General features: G+C 34.6%; 1 long non-coding RNA gene across 1 annotated transcript in view; it reads left to right on the forward strand.

Annotated features, from left to right (window-relative positions):
* The window catches only part of LOC143670778 (uncharacterized), a 213,855-nt gene that overhangs the window by 137,677 nt on the left and 52,821 nt on the right, over positions 1-23,357 (forward strand). The window contains exon 2 of the long non-coding RNA XR_013169452.1: positions 12,492-12,621. This is a non-coding gene — a long non-coding RNA (uncharacterized LOC143670778). The remainder of the gene's footprint in view (positions 1-12,491; positions 12,622-23,357) is intronic.

Here is a 23,357-nt window from a genome sequence, read left to right on the forward strand (position 1 = left end):
CCTCCAAATTGCTATCCACATTTCCCTAGAACAAAGTATAGTGCTTAAATACTGAATGTACATGGATGGTAGAGTTCTTAAAAAAAGGAAGTGTATTTTCAGATAGAGAGTATACACATTCTGGAATATTTGTTTCATGAAGCTCCCTGGGGGGGCATTTTCTTTCTTCATCTCCAAAGATCTCTGGCTGTGCAGGTTCTGCAGTTCTTGCGGCTCTGTCATGGCTCAAAAAGGGACTTTCTCCAAATTGTTTCCTCTTTTAAAGGATTCCAGTCAAGGCTCACCTGGAATGGGTGGAGTCACATCTCCCTCTAATCAAAAGTTAAAACACATAGTCAGAAGAGTCACATCTCCATGGGAGCAATCAAAAAGCTCCAAGCCAGCAATATTGAATGAAGATTAAAAGACATGACTTTTCTGGGGTCCACCACAGATTCAAGCCAGCAAAACTCCCTTCTCTTACTCCAATACACACATTCTACTGGTGATCCCATCTAGTCCCAATACGCTGTTAGGCACATAAAAGCAAGGACAACGTTAGTCTTGAAAATGTTATATCCCCAGTATCAGTGACTAGCACAAAGTAAGGAGTCATTAAATATTTGTTTAATATATTAATGAGAAAGCTTTAAGTAATATGATATTGGTGACTTCCATATATATATATTTCCAGTATCACCTTCTTTTGTGAATTCAAATCTTAAATTGCAAATTATTATGGTTCATTCAATAAATATTGGGTGTTAATAAGGGCAAAACAATGCTCCAGGGTCTGCTGATACTGTAGTGAATAAAAGAGACAAACATCCTTCTTTCATGGAATTCATATATTAAAAATATAAGTCTCTTCTTAAAAATAAGGAGACAACGAGCCTAAGGCTTTTAATTTTTGAGCCTGATTTGAAGTTTCTTGAGGAGATATGAACTATTGTGAAAAAGAATCTTAAAATACCTGAGATTCCTCATTAATAAAATGGTAATAATAATGGAACTTATTTGTTTGGTGTTGTTAGTGTTAAATGAGATAACATAAGCAATAAATTAGATCCAATAATACCTCAAGGATAATTAATTATTGGTAATTTTTATTATATATTTTCAATTGGTAACATGGTGTAGGCATCAATTATAATACATTTTGATAATTTTTACTTATTACATACCCTTTATTTTCCCAAATTGTTGTATTTATTTTTTAATACAAATTTTCAATTAACTCAATAAATATCCACTTAAGTGCTAGGCACTGTAGTTTCTGCCTGGATGTTCAAAAACAAGTAAGGTATCACTCCTGCCTTGATAAAACTTGTCTTTCAATAGAGGTCAGAGACAGACAAACTATTGATGTGCCTTTTATTTATATTTCCTCCTCAATAGCATATTGTAAATAGCTTTTCAATCGGTCATTTGATATTGAGCATCTTAATGTGACAGGCACAGTTCTTGGTAGTCAGAGTACTGAAATGGACAAAATCAAACCATATCTCTGTTCTGATGCAGCTTATAAGTAAAATCGACTGAATTATGTTAGATAGTGATGGAGAAATAGAAATCCAGGAAGGATTAAGATCATTTTTACTAATTTGAACTGGAACACAGAAAATATTGTTGTTTTGTGTATTCTTCACAGGCTCTTCCATTCTCATTCCCATATAGAATTTTATATTTTAGGATTGCTGCTCCAAGAGCATCACATCCTGTCTCTCCCATTGGGCTACCAATGTTTTCTGGGGATTAACATTTATCCAATTATGGATGGATAGTGATAGATAGATAGATAGATAGATAGATAGATAGATAGATAGATAGATAGATAGATAGATAGATGATAGGTAGATAGATAGATAGATAGATAGATAGATAGATAGATAGATGATAGGTAGGTAGGTAGGTAAGTAGGTAGGAGATAGATGATTTAGGCAGGGTGCAGAAGATAATCACTAGGGCAGAGGAATACTTGCCCAATTAGCTGGTTGGTACCTAATTGGGATGTCTGATACACTTGGTACTCAGTAGAAAACTAAAAGAAATTAGTTTCTTAGAGCTGCTATAACAAATTACCAAAAACTTGGCAGCACAAATGACCACAAATTTAGCTGCTTAAAACAACAAAAATGTATTCCCTCACAGTTCTGGAGGCTTCAAGTGCAAAATCAAGGTGTCAGTAGGGCCATTCTCCCCTATCTGAAACTGTAAGGAGGAATCCTTCCCTTCCTTTCCCTAGTCTGGTGGTTGCCAGCAATCCTTGAGGTTCCTTGGCTTTTTGATGAATCTCTTCAATTACTGCTTCTGTTTTCATATGGCTTTTTCGCTGTGTTGTCTGTGTTTGTCTCTGCTTTCTCTTCCGATAAGGACATAAGCTTTTGGATGAGGGACCATGGTAATCCAGTATGACTTCATTATTTTTGGCTTTTCCAATGGGGATATATTAGATTACAATTTACAGTTATTAGGCTGTGAAAAATGTCTCATCTGAAGGCATCAACAGCAGAATACCTGGACTCTGAAGACAGGCTGCCTGCATCTGGAACACTTCTGTCATGTTGGAACGTACATGGCTGGCATTTGTCAGTCTTTCACTCAAAGATCTAGTTGCTTTCAGCTCCTGGCTTCAGTGGCTTACTCTCTGAGCTTCTGTGGTGCCCCTTTTACCTTCTCTGGGGATTTTCCCTACAAGTTTCTCTTAATTTCATCTCCCAACTTCTGTGTGTCTTATCTTCTGTCTTTTATCCTCTTTAAAAGAATTCCAGTAAGGGAATTATGACCCACCTTAAATGGGGCGGGTCACATCTCAATGGAAATAATCTAATCAAAATTTCCCACCTACAATAGTTCTGTACCCACAAGAATGGATTTAAAAAACATGGTCTTTTCTGAGGTACATAGCTTCAAACTAACATATATAGTAAGTAGGCTTTTTTATCTGGCTTTTTTCACTTAGTATCATGTTTTCAAGTTTCATCTATTTTTAACATGAATCTGTAAATCGTTCTTTTTTTACTGTTGAAAATATTCCATTGTACAAATATACCTCATTTGTTTATCTGTTCATCAACTGATGAATTTGGGTTATTTCTCCTTTTTTTTGGCTCTTATGAACAATACTGCTATGAACATCCATGGACCCATGTTATAATTTCTCTTGGACATATATCTAGAAGTGGATTTGCTGGATCATATGGTAACTCTCTGTTTCATATTTTGAGAAACTGCCACATTGCTTTACATCCTCACTAGCAATATATTAATGTTCCAATTTCTCCACATTCTTCTCAACTCGTTATTGTTTACCTTTTCTATTATAACCAAACTAGTGGGTATGAGGTGGTGTCTGTATGAGGTTTTGATTAGCATTTTCCTAATGGCGATGGCTATAGAGCATCTTTTCATGTGCTTATTGGACATTGGCATATTTTCTTGGGAGAAATGTCTATTGGAAGATGTTGCCTATTTTTATTTGGGTTATTTATGATTTTATTACTGTAAGAGTTCTTTATACAATCTGGATACTAGTGCCTTACTGTGATTTGCAAATATTTTCTACCCTTCTATGGGGTGTCTTTAAAGCTCCTTGATTAGAGTCATTTGCAGCACAAAAGTTTCAATTTATGATGAAGTTCAACTTATCTATTTTTTATTTTGTCATTTGTACTTTTGGTGTTGATCTTAGTAGGCTTGCTTAACTTAAGGTCACAGTGTTTCACTCCTGTGTTCTCTTCTAAGTGTTCTGTAGTTTTAGATCCTACATTTAGGTGCAGGATCCATTTTGAGTTCATTTTAAAAATGCAATTTTATTGAGATATGTTCCCGTACTATATAATTATCCAAAGTGTGCAATCAGTGGTTCACAATAACATCATATAGTTGTGCATTCATCACCACAAAAACATTTTGACTATTTCATTACTCAAAAAAAATAAAAATAAAAATAAAATAAAATGAACACCCAGAACACCCTATACCCTTCCTCCCTCCCCCATTATTTATTTACTTATTACAATATGACTTCAATTTAATTTAACTAATTACATCTGCAAAGACCCTGTTTTCAAATAAGGTCACATTCTCATGTTTCAGGTGAGCATGAATTTGGCAATGGACGCTATTCAACCAAGTGTGTCTTCTTTCAAGTCATGGACGCTATTCAACCAAGTGTGTCTTCTTTTAAGTCATGTCATGTTTCATAGATAGGCCAACAATATTACCCTGAAACTTTTTCCATTAGTCTTATAATTAGTGAAAATTCTTCATAGAACCTGATAATAGATTATTAACCATTTCTTTTATGACTCTTGATCACTTTATACATTTTCTTTCTCAGTGCTTCAGTGGGAAGTTAGAAGTAGCTGTTTGTTTTCTCTGAAACTTTCTCTAACTCTTCACCTTCCAAACTTTTTCCCTATTGTTATAATGTTCCTTCTTGGATAAATGAAGGAAATGCTCAATCCACCAAGCAAAATTATAGTGTATTGTCCAGTCCTTTTGTAATCCTTTGAGAATCATACCTAAGAGGGGCAAAGAAAGTACAGTTGTTCTATGTATATGGACTATAAAAATATATTTAATTTCCACTCTGTGTGCTTAAAGTACTTTCACTTTTGTGGAAACTAAACTTCACCAAAAGGGAATGAAAGCAAATATGGTACATGCATTGAATGCAGAAAAGCTTTTAAAGAAAGAAATCATTTTGAAATGAAGAGAGAAGGAAAATGCAATGAAGTGTTTATTAAGAGGAACACTTGCCTGCTAATAGCTACTTAAAACAATGGCTACTCTGGTGCATAATAGAAGCAAACTGCCTAGAATATTTCAAGTTATTTGATACAGATAAACATAAGGAATGATCAGATAACTATGTACCACCTAAGCTTTCTTTGCAAATATCTTTTCTGTTTAATAAAGGAAAAATAAGAAACACATAATTCTGGAGAATAATTCTCACGTGCTGAAAGTTATTATGTATGTTTCTTTCTGTGCTCTTTCTTCTTTAAAAATGTACAGGGTTGTTTCAAATATAACTATTGGGATTAAACAAGATGCACTAGAAATGGATTCATGTAAGATTTATTTTTTGGAGATCATATTAAGTATAATTATACATTGCATAGAATGTAAGAGAAATAATTTTGTCTTCTTGTTCACTGCTATACATTCTGGGACTAGAATGATGCCTGACAAATGGTAAGGACTCAATCAGCAAGTATTTGTGAAGGGGTGGATGGAGGGAAAGAAGGAAGGAAGGAAGGAAAAAAGGAAGGAAGGAAAAAAAGGAAGGAAGGAAGGAAAAAAGGGAGTAAGGTAGGGTGACGCTATACAGTGGAGCACTTCTTTGTCATGTCAGTGGCGGTAAAGCCCATGTTTTCTGTCTGAGTGCAACACTAATATCCATAGTGAGAGATCTTTCAAACATTCATACTTCTTTTAATGACTCATCATAGACCTAAGTAACTTGAATTTATTTAACCCTATTTTCAAAGTCAGGTTGATTTCAGAATAATTTCCTTATGCAAATTATGTCCTTTTGGATTGTTTCTAGATTTTACAATTATGAATAAAGCTGTTAAAAAGCTTTGTGATAACTCTTTTTATGGGCGTGTGTTTTCACTTCACTGAGATTGATAGGTCATATGGTACACATATGTTTTACTTCTAAGAAACTGCTAAACTCTTTCCAAAGCACTTGTATGCTTTTGCATTCTCATCCGCAACATCCATATGAGAATTACAATTGCTCTGCATTATCACCAGAACTTTGTCAGTTGTTTTTAATGTTAACCATTATAGGAGATATGTAGTGATATCTCATTGTGTTTTAGCTTTCATTTCCTCTATGACTAATGATGTTGAGCATCCTGACATACACTTAATTGCCTTCTGAATATATTCTTTGATGAATTGTGAAGTACTTGCTATTTTTTTCTTTGGGTGGATTGTCTTCTTGTTATTGACTTATTAGTGTTCTTTATATATTCTGGATAGATGTGCTTTCTCAGATACGTGCTGCAAATATTTTTCCCAGCCTGTGAATTCTCCTTTCATTTTTTTTATACAGAGTCTGCTGAAGATATTTTAATGTGTATGATATTCAATGTATCTTTGGTTTTATTTTGTGATTCATTCCCTCTGTTTCATATCTAAGAAATCTTTGCTTAACCCTCATTGACAAAGATTTTGTCCTATGTTTTCTTTTTAGGATTTTGTCAGGTTAATAGCCTAAAAGGCCCAATGTTTCCTGTCTGAATGTAACACCATCTTTATTCTTAATGATGAAGACTACCAAACACTCAGACAGAAATTTTAATAACTCATCATAGATCTGAAGCCCTGAAATTTATTTGGAATTCCTTTTATTCAATTTAAGCTTTCAGCCTATAGAAATTAATATAATATGCACTAAATGTTATATTTAATATTTTCAAATAAAATGCATATTTTACATTTGTGATCATTTATATAAAGTTTAAGCAACACTAACAGTCATAAAAAGTTCTTAAGAAGAGAACCAATCATTCTTTTTTTATTCTGTTCTTTATTTTCCCAACCAAACATGAGGCAGCTTATCAGTATAAATTGGCTTATACTGCTATCACAAACAATCCATCTGTGTTTCTTTGGCACTAAACTCTCTTTAAAATGTATTACGCTTATTTATTTATTTAGAGAAGTTGTAAATTTAAAGAAAAATTATGTAAAACTTACAGCATAACTGTATACCCCCTATGGTTGACACTTTAGCATGGTACATTTGTTACAATTGATGAAAGAACATTAAAACTGTACTATTAACTATAATATGTAGTTCACATTGAGTGTATTTTTTTCTCTATGCCACCCTATTATTAACACCTTGCATTAGTATGGTACATGTTATAATTCATGAAAGAACATTTTTATACTCATGTTATTAACTATAGTGTGTCATTAACAATTGGGTTCCCTGTGTTGATGCAATCCTGTTTTCTCTTTTAATTTTTATTCTAGTAAATACATATGATCTAAAATTTCCTCTTTTAACATCATTTATATATTAGATTCAATGCTGATAATTGTAATCACATTTAATGTGCCAGTGTTACCTCCATCAACATCAAAAAGTTTCCAATCAACCCAAATGGAAATTCTTTACAAATTAAGAATTAACTTCCCATACCTAACCCTAAATGCAGTCCTAGTAAACCAATAACTTATATTCTAATTTATAAGTTTGCTTATTCAAATTCTTCCGTATCAGTGAAATAATAACATATCCTTTTGTATCTGGCTTATTTCACTTAGCATAATATCTTCAAGGTTCATCCATGTTGTCAAATATATCAGAAATTTATATTTTACAGCTGAATGACATTCTATTGTACATATAATAAACATTTGGTTTATCATTCATTGACTGATGAACACCTGGGTTGCCAGAATCTTTTGGCAATTGAGAAAAATGCTGCTATGAACAGTGGTGTGCAAATACCTGTTTGAATCCCTGCTTTCAGTTATTTTGGGTATAGACCTAGTGGAGGGATTGCTGGTTCATAAACTAATTCTGTACTTACCTTTCTGAACTTCTGCAGTGGCTGCACCATTTTAGTTGCTACCAACAATGAATGAGTTTTGTGATTTTGCAGCATCCTTCCAAAATTTGTAATTCTCTTCATTTTAATAGTAAACATTCCAGTGAGAGTTGAAAATGCTATCTTATTTTAATTTTGATTTGCATTTCCATAATAGGTAGTGATGTTGGGTACCTATTCATGCAATTTTTATCTTTGTGATTTTAGCCTCTTTGGATTATGTATATTAAAATCTTTTGCCCATTTTTCAAATTGGGTTGTTTGTCTTCTTAGTGTTGAGTTGTAGGATTTCTTTATGTATTCTGGATATTAAACATTGATGGGGTATGTGCTTGCCAAATATTTTCTCCCATTCAGTATGTTTTCTTTCTTTCATGATGAAGTCTTTAGGTGCTCAAAAGTTTAATTCTGGTATGGTACCATTTATCAACTTTTTTATTGCTTGTCCTTTAATGTCAAATAAACCATTGCCTAACACAAGACCTTTATTCCTTCTATTTTCTCCTAGGAGACTTATATTCCTAGTTCTTCTATAGGTATTTGATTCAATTTTAGTTAATTTTTGTATACATATGAAATAAGGGTCCTCTTTCATTTTTTTGGTATTAGATAGCTAGTTCTCCAAACACCACTTGTGATGAGACTGTTCTTTCCTTCTTGAGTGAACTTAGCTGCCTTGTCAAAAATCAATTGATAATAGATGTGAAGGTTATTTCTGAACTCTCAATTCAGTTCCATTGATCAATATATGTATCCTTGTGTCAGTAACATACTGTTTTGACCACTGTATCTTTGTAATAAGCTTTAAGATCAGAGGTGTGAGTACTCCAGCTTTGTTCTTCTTTCTCAATATGTTTTTGGATACTTGTGCCCAATTTCCCTTTCCAAACAAACTTTGATAATTTGCTTTTCCATTTCTGAAAAGTAGACTGTTGGAATTTTGACTGAGATTACATTGAATCTGAATCATTTTAGGTAGAATTGACATTTCATTGATATATAGTCTACAAACTGATGGACAGGGAATGTCTTTCTTTGATTTATTTTAGCAATGTTTTCTAGTTTTCTGTGTACAACTCCTTTGTATCCTTGGTTCAGTTCATTACTAAATATTTGATTTTTTAGTTCTATTGTAAATGAAATTATTTTCTGGTTTCCTCTTCACATTTCTCATTACTAGTATGTAGAAACACCACAATTTTTTTTTTTTTTGCATGGGCAGGCACTGAGAATCGAACCCGGGTCTCTGGCATGGCAGGTGAGAATTCTGCCACTAAGTCACCATTGCACCACCTAACACCACTGATTTTTGTATGCTGATCTTATAGCCCCAAATTTTTATTAGGTCTAGTTGCTCATTTCAGATTTTGGGGGACTTTCTATGTATAGGATTATGTTATCTGCAAATAGTGAAAGCTTCACATTTACCTTTCCAACTGAGACAGTTTCTATTTATTTCTCTTGCATAACTGCTATTTCTAGAACTTTCAGTACAATGTTGAAATGGTGGTGAAAGTGGGCATCTTAGAGGGAAAGCTTTCATTCTTCACCATTGAGTATGCTGTTACCTGTGGGTTTTGCATATATGCCCTTTATCATGTTGAGTAAGTGCCATTACAGTCCTAGTGTTCTAAGTGTTTTTATCAAAGCAGCATGCTGCATTTCATCAAATGCTCTTTCTGCATTAATTAAGATGATCATGTGTTTTTTCCCCTTCATATGGTTAATGAGGTGTATTGCATATACTGCTGTTCTTATGTTGAAACACCTTTGTGTAGCTAGGTTAAAACTCACTTGATCATGGTGTATTCTCTAAGGTGTAATTGGCTTGAATTTGCAAGTATTTTGTTGAGGAATTTTGTGTCAATATTCATAGGAGAAATTGGTCTGCAAATTTCTTTTCATATAGTATATTTATCTGGCTTCAGTATTAAAGTGATCTTAGCTTCATAGAATGATTTAGGTAAAAAAAAAACTTCTTCAGTTTTATCAAAGTGTTTGAGCAGGGTCGATATTGATTCTTCTTGCAATGAATAGTAGAATTCACCTGTGGAGCCATTTGGCAATGGGCTTTTTTTTATTGGGAAATTTTTTGATGACAAACTCAATCACTTCATTTGTAATTGGTATGTTAAAATCTTCTATTTCTTCTAAACATTTGTCCATGTGTTTCTTGGGATTGATCCATTCCGTCTAGGTCATCGAATTTGTCGCAACACTGTTGTTCATCATACCCTTGTATGAACATTTTTATTTTTACCACCTTTTCATTTCTGATTTTATTTGTTTGCGTTCTTTCTCATTTTCTTTGTCAGTCTAAGTGGGAAATTGTCAATTTGGTTGATCTTTTGAAATACCAAATGTTTGATTTTGGTTTTGTTCTCCATTTCATTTATTTCTTTTCTAATATTTGTTATTTCTTTCCTTCTGTTTGCCTTGGGTTTAGTTTGCTGTACTTCTAGTTCCTCCAGGTGTGCAATTAGGCCTATGATTTCAGCTTTTACTTCTATTTAACATAAAATTTTATGGCAATAAAATTCCATCTCAGTACTGCCTTCCCTTCATCCCATAAATTTTGATATGTTGTGTTCTCCTTTTCATTCATCTTAAGATATTTACTGATTTATCTTGCAATTTCTTCTTTGACTCACTGATTCTTTAAAAGTGTGCTATTGAGACCATCAGGAGATAGAAGTAGGGTAAGATATTGGGTAATTGGAGCTGAAGGGATACAGATTGTGCAACAGGACTAAATATAAAAACTCAGAAATGGACAGCACAATACTACCTAACTGCAATACAATTATATTAAAACACTGAATGAAGCTGCATGTGAGAATGATAGAGGGAGGAGGGCTGGGGACATAAATGAAATCAGAAAGAAAGATAGACAACAAAGATTGAGATGGTATAATCTAGGAATGCCTAGAGTGTATAATGATAGTGACTAAATGTACAAATTTTAAAAATGTTTGTGAATGAGGAAGAACAAAGGAATGTCATTACAGCAGGGTACTAAAAATAGATGGTAATTAATATTTTAAACTTTCACCTTATGTGTGAGACTAAAGCAAAAAATGTTTATTTGGTAAAAAAATTATATTATGACTAGTGCATTTACTTATATAACATATGTAGATAGCTTGATTGAACACCATAAGTACTTGGAATCTTGGGTAGGAATGAGATTTTGTTGGTTTGTTCAGAGTGATGCCCTGATGAATCTCAGAGTGATTCGATCAGTCAGTGGAAAAGTATTTGTAAAGTCCCCTTCGGGGAATTGTGAGAATGGGGAGAAATTCAAATTCCCCAAGTTGAATTCTTGATATTCTCACAAGCAGTGTGGATGGCAAAGGCTATAGGCTGAGCCCCCAGTCTTGGGGTTTGTTCATATGAAACTTAACCCCACAAAGGATAGGTCAAGCCTACTTAAAATTAGGCCTAAGAGTAACCCCCAAGAGACCCTCTTTTGTTGCTCAGTCGTGGCCTCTCTCTCAGCCAACACAACAAACAAACTCACCACCCTCCCCCTGTCTATGTGGGACATGACTCCCAGGGGTGTGGACCTTCCTGGCAACATGGGACAGAAATCCTGGAATGAGCTGAGACTCAGCATCAAGGATTAAGAAAACCTTCTTGACCAAAAAGGGGAAGAGTGAAATGAAAAAGTGTCAGTGCTTGAGAGATTCCAAACAGAGTCGAGAGGTTATCCTGGAGGTTATTCTTATGTATTAAGTAGATATGACCTTGTTATTCAAGATGTAATGGAGAGGCTGGAGGGAACTGCCTGAAAATGTGGAGCTGTATTCCAGTAGCCATGTTTCTTGATGATGATTGAATAATGATATAGCTTCCACAATGTGACTGTGTGATTGTGAAAATCTTGTGTCTGATGCTCCTTTTATCTACCTTGTCAACAAATGAGTAGAACATATGGAATAAAAATAAATAATAGGGGGAATGAATGTTAAAATAAATTTAGTTTGAAATGCTAGTGATCAATTAAAGCAAAGGGTGAGGGATATGATATGCATAATCTTTTTTTTTCTGTTTTCATTTTATTTCTTTTTCAGTTGTCTTTTTATTTCTTTTTCTGAGTTGATGCAAATGTTCTAAGAAATGATGAATATGCAACTATGTGATGATATTGAGAATTACTGATTATATATGTAGAATGGCATGATCATACATTGTTTTTGTTTGTTGTTAATTTTTTAAATTAATAAATAAATAGATTTTAAAAAGTGTGCTATTTAACTTATATGTATTTTTGGATTTTCCGGTTCTTCACCTGTTATTGTTATCCAACATCTCTCCACTATGGTCAGTGAAAGTGATTTATATAATTTCAATCTTTTAAAATTTGCCAAGACCTCTTTTATGATTCAACATGTGGTTCTTTTGGGAAATGATTCATCAACACTGGAGAAGGATGTATAATCTGCTGTTGTGGGGGTACAATGTTCAGTTTATGTCTGTTAGGTCAAGTACATTTATCATAATACTCAAATTCTCTGTTTCACTACTAGATATTTTATCTATTAATGAGAGTGTTATATTTGCGTCTCCAGCTATTATTGTAGAGGTACCTATTTCTCCCTTGCATTTTGCATCATGTATTCTAGGGGCAATATGGTTATGTGCATAAATATTTATATTTGTCTTTTCTTCTTAGTGATTGTCCCATTTATTAATGTATAGTGTTCTTTGTTTCTCATAACAGCCTTTCATTAAAGTCTATTTTGTCTGGTATTAGTATAGCTATCCCCAAATTTTTAGTTATTAATTTCATGGGATACCTTTTTCCATCCTTTCATTTTGGACCTATTTTTGTCTTTGTGTCTGAAATGAGGCTCCCACAAACAACAAATAGTTTGATCATCCTTGGGGTGTGGTCAAGATGGTGGCTTAACAATGTCTGTGTCTTAGTTTGTCTTCCAGAACAACTACTAAATAACCAGAAACAGTACAGAACAGCTCCCGGAGCCACATCAGTGACTGGACACACAGGGTACCCCAGTCTGGACCAGCTGGACTGGCTGCAAGCTCCTGCAGAACGGTGAGTTCCCTAAAGCACCCCTCCCCCACAGACTGCTTCCCACAGGGGAAAGGAAAGAGACTTTAACAGCAGCAGGGACTATGCACAATTAAACACCTGTTGTGGAATTAATTAAAAAATTCTGACTACTAAAAATAGGCCCAAAGCTCAGGTGTACCTGGTCAAGGCAGAGGTCACTCATTGGGCTAATAGAAAAAGAGGAAAAGGGAGGAAATGGAGGTTTTTGTGGCTGTGCTTCTATGGAGGCTTGACTGCCTCTGGATTCAGCGGTGAGAGTTTTCGGGCTGCAACTGCCCCAGGCATCGGCAGAAACGGACTGCTTTCAGGGCTGTCTCCCACCTTTGCCTTCCCCAGGGTAGTGGTGAAGCCCAACTCAGGTGGAATCCCTCCCTAAAGGAATTCAGACCCAAGGGCTTGGCAATTTGAAGCCATTAAAACCAGCCTACAACCTCTCCTCTGTCTCCACCACACCCCCAGCAGGGAGAGTCTGCCAAAGTTAAAGGTGCCGCAACATCTTTTGCTGGTGGGATCTGCAGGCAGACAAGTGCCACATACTGGGCAGGATAAGAAAAACAGAGCCCAGAGACTTCACATGAAAGTCTTTTAACCTGCTGAGTCTCACCCTCAGGGAAAACTGACACAGGTGACTCCTTCCCCCTGATAGGAGGCCAGTTTAGTCCAGGAAAACTCAGTTGGAGTCTATAATACCTAAGCAGACCCTCCTAAGAGTGGGGAGGGAAAATGTACCATACAAACAGGGCAAGAAACAAGAAAACAAGAACTGAAAAATTATCCTCTGTTAAACAAAACCTAAGCTAGAGGTCCAGAAAAGCTGAACTGAAGGTCAAAGAACAGATAGACAACAAATTCATCTAGCAAGAAAACCCTAGGTAAAAGAAGTGAAAGCAATCTCCAGAATAAACTAATTAAGGTAATTAAATGTCTAGACACCAGCAAAAAATAACAAATCACACCAGGAAAATTGAAGACATGGCTCAGTCAAAGGAATAAACCAATAGTTCAAATGAGATACAGGAGCTGAAACAATTAATTCAGAATATACGAACAGACATGGAAAACCTCATCAAAAACCAAATCAAGGAATTGAGGGAGGATATGAAGAAGGCAAGGAATGAACAAAAAGAAGAAATGGAAAGTCTGAAAAAACAAATCACAGAGCTTATGGGAATGAAAGGTACAGTAGAAGAGATGGAAAAAACAATGGAAACCTACAATGGTAGATTTCAAGAGACAGAGGTTAGGATTCGTGAACTAGAGGATGGAACATCCGAAATCTGACAAACAGAAACTATAGGGAAAAAATGGAAAAAAATGAGCAGGGACTCAGGGAATTGAATGATAATATGAAGCACACAAATATACGTGTTGTGGGTGTCCCAGAAGGAGAAGAGAAGGGAAAAGGAGGAGAAAAACTAATGGAAGAAATTATCACTGAAAATTTCCCAACTCTTATGAAAGACCTAAAATTATAGATCCAAGAAGTGCAGCGTACCGCAAAGAGAATAGATCCAAATAGATGTTCTCCAAGACACTTACTAGTTAGAATGTCAGAGGTCAAAGAGAAAGAGAGGATCTTGAAAGCCGTAAGAGAAAAGCCATCCATCACATGCAAGGGAAACCCAATAAGACTATGTGTAGATTTCTCAGCAGAAACCATGGAGGCAAGAACACAGTGGTATGATATTTTTAAATTACTAAAAAAGAAAAACTGCCAATCAAGAATTCTATACCCAGCAAAATTGTCCTTCAAAAATGAGGGAGAAATTAAAACATTTTCAGACAAAAAAAATCACTGAGAGAATTTGTGACCAAGAGACCACCTCTGCAAGAAATACTAAAGGGAGCACTAGAGACAGATACTAAAACACAAAAGAAAGAGGTGTGGAGATGAGTGTAGAAAGAAGGAAAATTAGATATGACATATAAAACCCAAAAGGCAAAATAGTAGAAGAAAGTACTACCTGTACAGTAATAACACTAAATGTTAATGGATTGAACTCCCCAATCAAAAGACATAGACTGGCAGAATGGATTAAAAAACAGGATCCTTCTATATGATGTCTACAGGAAACACATCTTAGTCCCAAAGATAAACATAGGTTGAAAGTGAAAGGTTGGGAAAAGATATTTCATGCAAATAACAACCAGAAAAGAGCAGGAGTAGCTATACTAATATCCAACAAATTAGACTTCAAATGTAAAACAGTTAAAAGAGACAAAGAAGGATACCATGTACTAATAAAAGGAACAATTCAACATGAAGACATAACAATCATAAATATTTATGCACCGAACCAGAATGCCCCAAAATACATGAGGCAAACACTGCAAACACTGAAAAGGGAAATAGACACATATACCATAATAGACACTTCCCCACTCTCATCAATGGACAGAACATCTAGACAGAGGATCACTAAAGAAACAGAGAATTTGAATATTACAATAAATGAGCTAGACATAACAGACGTTTATAGGACATTGCACCCCACAACAGCAGGATACACCTTTTTCTCAAGTGCTCATGGATCATTCTCAAAGATAGACCATATGCTGGGTCACAAAGCAAGTCTCCACAAGTTTAAAAAGATTGAAATAATACAAAACACTTCCTCAGATCATAAAGGAATGAAGTTGGAAATCAATAATAAGCACAGCACCAGAAAATTCACAAATACGTGGACGCTCAACAACACACTCTTAAACAACCAGTGGGTCAAGGAAGAAATTACAAGAGAAATCAGTAAATATCTCGAGGCATAAAAATGAAAACACAACATATCAAGACTTATGGGATGCAGCAAAGGCAGTGCTAAGACTGAAATTTATTGCCCTAAATGCCTATATTAAAAAAGAAGAAAGAGCAAAAATTCAGGAATTAACTGTCCATTTGGAAGAACTGGAGAAACAACAGCAAACTAACCCCAAAGCAAGCAAAAGGAAAGAAATAACAAAGATTAGAGCAGAAATAAATGAAATTGAGAACACGAAAACAATAGAGAAAATCAATAAGACCAGAAGTTGGTTCTATGAGGAAATCAATAAGATTGATGGGCCCTTAGCAAGATTGACCAAAAGAAGAAGAGAGAGGACACAAATAAAAAAGATCAGAAATGGGAGAGGAGACATAACCACTGACCTCACAGAAATAAAGGAGGTAATAACAGGATACTATGAACAACTTTATGCTAATAAATACAACAATGTAAATGAAATGAACAACTTCCTGGAAAGGCATGAACAAATAGGTTGATCATCCTTTTGTGCCTATCCTGCCAATCTCTGTCTTTTGATTGGGGAAATTACTGCATTAAGATTCAGTGTTATTACAGTAAAGGCTGTGCTTAATTTAGCTACTTTTACTTTCTGGTTTTTTTTTTATGTCATATCTTTTTGCCTTCATTTTCCTTTATTATAGTCTCCTTTTCTGCATAGTTGATCTTCAGTGATATATCTGACTGGTGTGCTTCTTATTTCTCTTTCAGTCATATTTTTAAAACACTTTGTAGTTACCCTTGGGTTCATATTACACAACTTATATCTATAACCTATTGTGACAGTTTGAATCTGTGGTGGGCCCCAGAAAAGCCAAGTCCTCATTCAATATTGCTGGCTGGGAGCTTTTTGATTGTTCCCATGGAGATGTGACCCACCCAATTGTGGGTGGCAACTTTTGATTAGATGGCTTCCATGGAGTTGTGACTTCACCCACTCCAGGTAGGTCCTGATTAGTTTACTGGAATCCTTTAAAAGAGGACATATTTTGGAGAGAGTCCCTTTTGAAAGCCAGGAGGCAGAGAGCCCATGCTGCCAGAGACCTTTAGAGAAGGAAAACACCCCTGAGGGTGCTTCATAAAACAAAAAGCCTGGAGAGAAAGCAAGCAGATTTTGCCATGTTCACCCTGAGACTTTCTAGTTGAGAGAGAATCCCTGAACTTCATCGGTCTTTCTTAAGTTAAGGTAACCTCTTCTTGGTGCCTCAATTTGGACATTTTTTATAGACTTGCTTTAATTGGAACAATTTCCTGGCCATAGGACTATGAACTTGCAACTTAATAAATTCACCCTTTTAAAAGCCATTCAATTTCCAGTATATCACATTCTGGCAGCTTGCAAACTAGAACACCTACTAATCTGAAAAAGATAGCAACTTAGCTTCAATAGCGTACATGTTTTCTGCTCCAGTATATATTCAGATTCCTGGGATGCTGCTAATTTTTTTTTCTATTCTTTTGTCTTTTGTCTATCTGTTTTTCTATCTGTATGGTTTCAATTGTTCTCTCTCCTAGTTCACTGTTTCTATTTTCTGTCTGTTCAAATCTGCTGTTATTTCCTCTAGTGTATTTTTATTCTCTATTATTGCATCTTTTCATTCCCATAATTTTTGTTATGTTTCCTTTTATGCTTTCAAATCCTTATTTATACTTACACATTGTCATCTTAATATCCTTTATCTCTTTAGCCATTTTTTCCTTCACCTCTTTGAATTTAGTTAGGGGATTTTGTTTAATATTCTTTGATTAGTTCCAAATTTTTTGTTTCCTCTGAAGTTTTAATTTGTTCCCTTGACTGAGCCATATCTTCCTGTTTTTCAGTATGGTTTGTAATTTTCTGCTGATGTCTTGGCATCTTATTATGTTGATGTGTCAACTCTGAAGGTCAATTTCTCCCTCTTGTCTACAGTTTTATTGTTAATTGGATTTATGTTAAGGCTCTTCTTTGTCATTCTGGTCCAACTTATTCTAGAGCTTCAGAGTATCCCATATTTAACTTTTCAGAATTGCTAAGCTCTTCTTTATTTATTTTCCTGGAAATGTGGTACAATTTTAAGTTCAGACTTTTTGTGCAAGTGTTTTACCTCCAGAAGAAAGCTTCAAATGGTGTTTCTCTTCTAAATTATTCCCCCTCATGGCCCTTTTGTATGCAACATGATTTAGTGGCTTGTGCTTTGCCCTTAGTCTCTGCAGAATTTGGCTCTTTGTCTGCGATATGCGTGACCTTTATCTTGTTGCTGTGCATGGCTCTATAATCTGTGTCTGTAGCAGAAGGAGCCTGGGCAGCCCAGTCTCCATGAGTCTCTCAAGCTTTGTGAAACCAATTGAAGGGGAGGGGTGAGGTTTGGCACATCCAGGGTGGAAATTTCTTACCCGCTTTTGTATATAACTTTTCTTTTTTTTTGGACTCAGCATTTATGGGTCCTTTTCCAGTCTCTATTGTACTTCAAAATTCTATGCAAGTGGAATTTTTCCTTTTATTAGCTGATTCTGAAGATTCTCAGGGAAGATTTTTCCAGGGGATGTCTTGATGACATTTTGACGATGCCACTTTATTGGGCTTTTTATATATTAGATCCCAATCAGGTCTATGTGCTATTGGCCAAATCCATAGTTTATCAATGTTATTTTTAATATGGTATGTTTTTACTTTCTTATCCATATGCACCTATCTGTGAAAATCAGTTGCCCAGAATTTGTAGACTATTTCAATTGCTTTCATTCCTCTCTACAAAAAATAAGTGGGGAGGCAATTATTTTCTGAGCACATACTTTTCTTGTAATACCTCCACACTCCACAGACATAGCCAATAGCCAATAGCAATGTGTCATTGTTTGAAACATTCTTTCCATAAAATTACAAACAGTTCATTTAGGCACATTATATGCTTTCCAGATTGTAACAAGTAGCCATTTTGCTACTATTGTGTCATTCATCAAGACACATCTCTAACTCTCAGGCTTCCACTTCTCACAGCCTGCCACCTGATCTTAAGCCATTATCACACATTTTAAGGAATTTTTTTGTGAAACCAATGCAACACTTCTAAGTATTTCTTTGTCATCAATCATATTAAATTATATTATGTAGAAGTAACTAACAGTTTTGAACCATAAAGTTAAAATAATAAATATTAATTTCTGGCCCATACTATATGTCCATGATGGTTTGTCTGATTACATTTTCCTTGTTCCCACTCTGGGACCCAGGCTGTGGAAGCCATCTAGGATACTGATCATCACTTTGGTAGAGGGAAAAGTGATAATATGATGGGTTATATACCAGCTTTGAAGTTTTGACCTGAAGTTTGCAAATACCAATAAACACTAACAGTTAATTGGTCAAGATAAGTTACATGGCCAATAAAATTCTGAGGGGACAGATAAATGGAATAGTACCATGACCTCAAGAATAATGATAAATATTTGAGGAACAGAACTCATAACTATCTAGGTATTATGCCTACAGTTATGGCTATGAGATTTTAAGAAGGGTACCCAGAAACAGGAGTACATCCAGAGGAAAATTACCCTTATAGAAAAGAGGAACTGAAGGACTGTTTTGCTGAAAGGAGAAAGCACATGGTTATGATCCCCAAAGACATGAAGGGCTATGTTGAATAAAATGGCCAGATAAGCCATTAGGGAAGTATGGATTCAGAGGCAATAAGGAACCCATGTCTCATCTGAAGGAATTATATCTGTTCTTTATAGACATTCTGCTGTTGAACAAAATAGTTTTTCTGATTGAATTCATAAAACTGGCTCTCAGTTTGGAACCCTTACAAGCTGTTTTAGAAATAATTTCCAATGCTAGTTGTTCAGATCTTCTTCTTCTTTTTTTTTGCACACATGCATTTTTTTTATTATTTAAAAAAATTAACTAACAAAACATTTAGAAATCATTCCATTCTACATATACAATCAGTAATTCTTAATATCATCACATAGTTGCATATTCATCATTTCTTAGAACATTTGCATCGATTTAGAAAAAGAAATAAAAAGACAACAGAAAAAGAAATAAAACGATAATAGAGAGAAAAAAAAAAACTATATGTACCATACCCCTTACCCCTCGCCTTCACCTACCACTATTTCAAACTGAATTTATTTTTAACATCTGTTCCCCCTGTTATTTATTTTTATTTCATATGTTCTACTCTTCTGTTGATATAGTAGCTAAAAGGAGCATCAGACATAAGGTTTTCGCATTCACAGAGTCTCATTGTGAAAGCTATATCATTGTTCAGTCATCATCAGGAAACATGGCTACTGGAACACAGCACTACATTTTCAGGCAATTCCCTCCAGCCTCTCCACTACATGTTGAACAACAAGGTGATATCTACTTAATGCGTAAGAATAACCTCCAGGATAACCTCTCAACTCTGTTTGGAATCTCTCAGCCATTGACAGTTTGCCTCATTTTACTCTTACCCCTTTTGATCGAGAAGGCTCTCTCAGTCTCTTGATGTTAATTCTCAGCTCATTCTAGGGTTTTTCTCAGTCCTTTGATGCTGAGTCTCAGCTCATTCCAGGATCTTTGTCCCACATTGCCAGGAAGGTCCACACCCCTGGGAGTCATGTCCCACGCAGTGTTCAGATCTTCTTAATCTGGATCTTTCTGGTGTTAATGTTAAAATATTTATTGTACTTTGCTTTACCTTTTTTAAAAGTGGTTGAAGAAGATATGGATTTCGTAATTTTAAATTACAACAGCTTTTCAATGCATGAATATCTTCTAAAGAGATTACAGAAATGGAAAACTTGCATCCCTAAGAGAAGTATAAAGGAGGCTATGGCAATAATATTATTTTTATAGTAGCTGAAATTTTATGCGAGGTATTAAGTTCCAGGAACTGTGTGCTAAATATTTTATTTCCACTTGTTAATGCAATTGGAGTTGTGGACATAATGCACATAGAATGGAGATTAATGCATGACAGTAACAAATAGTAGACACGTATATGCTAGAAAACAAAGGGCAAATTATCTGTCATATTGTGATATAAACACTGATTTGGATAAAAAAAAAAAAGCCAAATGGCCAAAGAATTTCAGAGCAAAAATTTATCTTCTGATTACCCACATCTGGTGAAAATCAAAAGTTAATGGAGTAAAAGTAGGCTGCGCTCAATTAACTAAAGACTGCCAGACATCTAGGGGAAGGAAAACCGAACTATCCATAAATAAAGCAAAAAACTGTCTACAAAGGCATAGGGACTCCATCTACACTTATGAAAAAGTGAGGTAAAATTGATTTTAGAAAATAATCATGTTGGGATGCTTTTGCATTTGAAATCTCACATTTCACATCCTTTCTTTAAAAGAATAGGGAATGATAAAGTCCAATGTGGCAATTAGTGGTTCATGAATTACTTTGGTTTCTTAAGTGTGCCATGTTTTGGTTTGACGCTAGTCTAATGCTATCAACAAAAGACAATTATATAACATTTTTATAATTTATTTGTTAGCTAAGGCACAGGAAAATAAACCAGTTGGCATACCTTCAGATAATTGAAGCAAAAGATTAGTATCTTGTAGAAAATAGGTGAGAATGTTGATGGTTTGTAAGATTAAGAACACTAACAACCCAGACCAGATTAAGCTGATTATCTTGTCCTTCACATTTGGAATTTTCTCTGGAATTCCTTAGTTTTCCACAAATTTTAAATTGGCAACTCTCTTCTTTCATATTTACCAATCAGGCTACTGGCATTGAACACTGAAGAGCGTTTAGAGTCATTATGAAAACATAAAGGGGAGATGATGATAATGAATGAAACCTCCACCCTCAGGCCCAGCTAACAACTGAAAGACCACAATCTATAGAAACTAAGAAGTAATTTGTGATAAAGAGACACTTATCCACTGGACAAAGGAATACCTTCTACTATTTAGTGCTTGGAAGCAATGTATAATATTTTCATAAGTTCATTAATCTTTCATTGCTGAGGTGATTTTCTTTGATCCGAATAATATGAGTTAATGTTTTTGCAAAATACCTATCTTACTCTTTCAAATTTAATGGACAAACACTAGGGAATGGTGCAATGGGATGTAGGATATGCCAGGGCATGAATAACTATAACTACAACACAGTCTGTGAAGCCACATCTGTATGATCATTATTCCTACTTTGAAAGCATTTTGCTTTAATTTGCAATTGTTACCACATGATTTCCAAACTGACCAAAAGAATACACAATGTCAGGGTGTGTGAAATATTGTTTTGCCCTCTCAGGTGAGAAAACATCCTCTTGGACCCATTTGCTTTTGAGTCCAATCTTTACTATGTGTCTATTAATAAAATATTGATATTGAGAGGCTGGCTCAATACATGTGTTATAGTATATCTGTATTAAAACAGCATTTACAACTTATAGTTATGTTTTGGGAAAATAATAACCTAACCTATTATGTAGTTGTTGGTTTATAATAATGAGCCAAATATACTTATGCATAAAAAGCAAGTTAAATTGAAGTCTGCTATACTAAAGTTCACCAGATTTTAAGATTATTTTATAACGTAGATTTTAGGAAATTTTATCCAGGTAGACCTTTTTTAAAGTATAAGTAATTATAGTAAATAAATCCAAGGAATCCTCTGTACATGAGTTGCTATGAATCCTTAAATATGTCACAATCCCCTTAAGTCTCTATTCAGTTGTGTTATAAAGATAAAATTATTGCCATATATAATATGTGCTTTGAAGTATTATTTTGAGGATTATTTGAGTATTATAGTTTTAAAATGGAAATAAAACTTCTAAATCACCTAGTTGACTACAACTTTCATTATGTTTATACGGAAATTAAAATATATTTTAAGTGATTTACCCTAGGAGCCAGGTCTTCACTTGTCTATTGGTATTTCTATGAGGCTACACTACTCATGTAGAAGTATACTCCAAAAAAACAGTAAAAGAGGATGAAAATTCAGAAATACATTAATCATAATAATAATACTGACAATGTTGAAGACTGATATTTAGGAGCTATTCATTCTCAGAGAAAGATGGCATGAAAAGAACTAGAGTTGTTTTGGTGGGAAGGAGGATTAGATTTTAAGAACCAAAAAATCCCTTTTTCCGTCAGGGAATTAAGAATTAAGAACAATAGCTACTGCTTTAAAAGATGACCTACAACAGTAATCCACACAGGTATCCCATGGCAACATGGTATGCTGCCAAATTTCAGTAATGTGAAAATTATACCTTTGCTACAGCTAAGTAAACACGCTTTTATGGCAAATTTTTCTGATATTAAATCAAATCAAAGACTAATTATGCTTTTCTTGAAACACAAAGGAACTTTGCCTTATTTGAATACTGGAGCATGAGGTCAGGGTTTTAAACAAACAGTGACACCGTGTCTGAGAGCCACCAAGTGAATGGTATAGTTATATGATGAGATATGAGTTTGCTATAGCAGTGATATTGTCATAATTATACCATATTTTTAAATACCATTTTTCATCTTTTTAATCTTTTGGTCTTTTTATTCTTTTTTATCTCTTCATGAATGCTAATAATGTTTTCTTCAATATTCCACTCTGAAGAGAAAAACGTTGGGTATCAGTGACTGATAGCACCTCTTTTTGGAAAAAGATCTTGTGATATATACACATACAAAAACATAATTGTTTTCCTTTGCCACACTGATTGTCAGGCAAGCCAGCCGGTTTGTGTGTGTGTGTGTGTAATAACATGATTGGTGCACTGAACAGCATAGTAAGATGGTGAGAAATTCAAGACCATTGGCTGCCTGCTGTTTACCCTTTGCACTTTATTCAGTAATCTATGCAAGAAAATGGAATACGTGAGTAAAATGTCATCATAACATTACAGTTTGTTCCTTATGTTTGCATTACTTGTTTTATTTTATTATTATTTTTTAAATTTAAAATTATTTTTTATTTTAAAATTATTTATTTAT

This window comes from Tamandua tetradactyla, chromosome X (genome assembly GCF_023851605.1).
Source record: "Tamandua tetradactyla isolate mTamTet1 chromosome X, mTamTet1.pri, whole genome shotgun sequence".
Taxonomy (NCBI): Eukaryota; Metazoa; Chordata; class Mammalia; order Pilosa; family Myrmecophagidae; genus Tamandua; species Tamandua tetradactyla.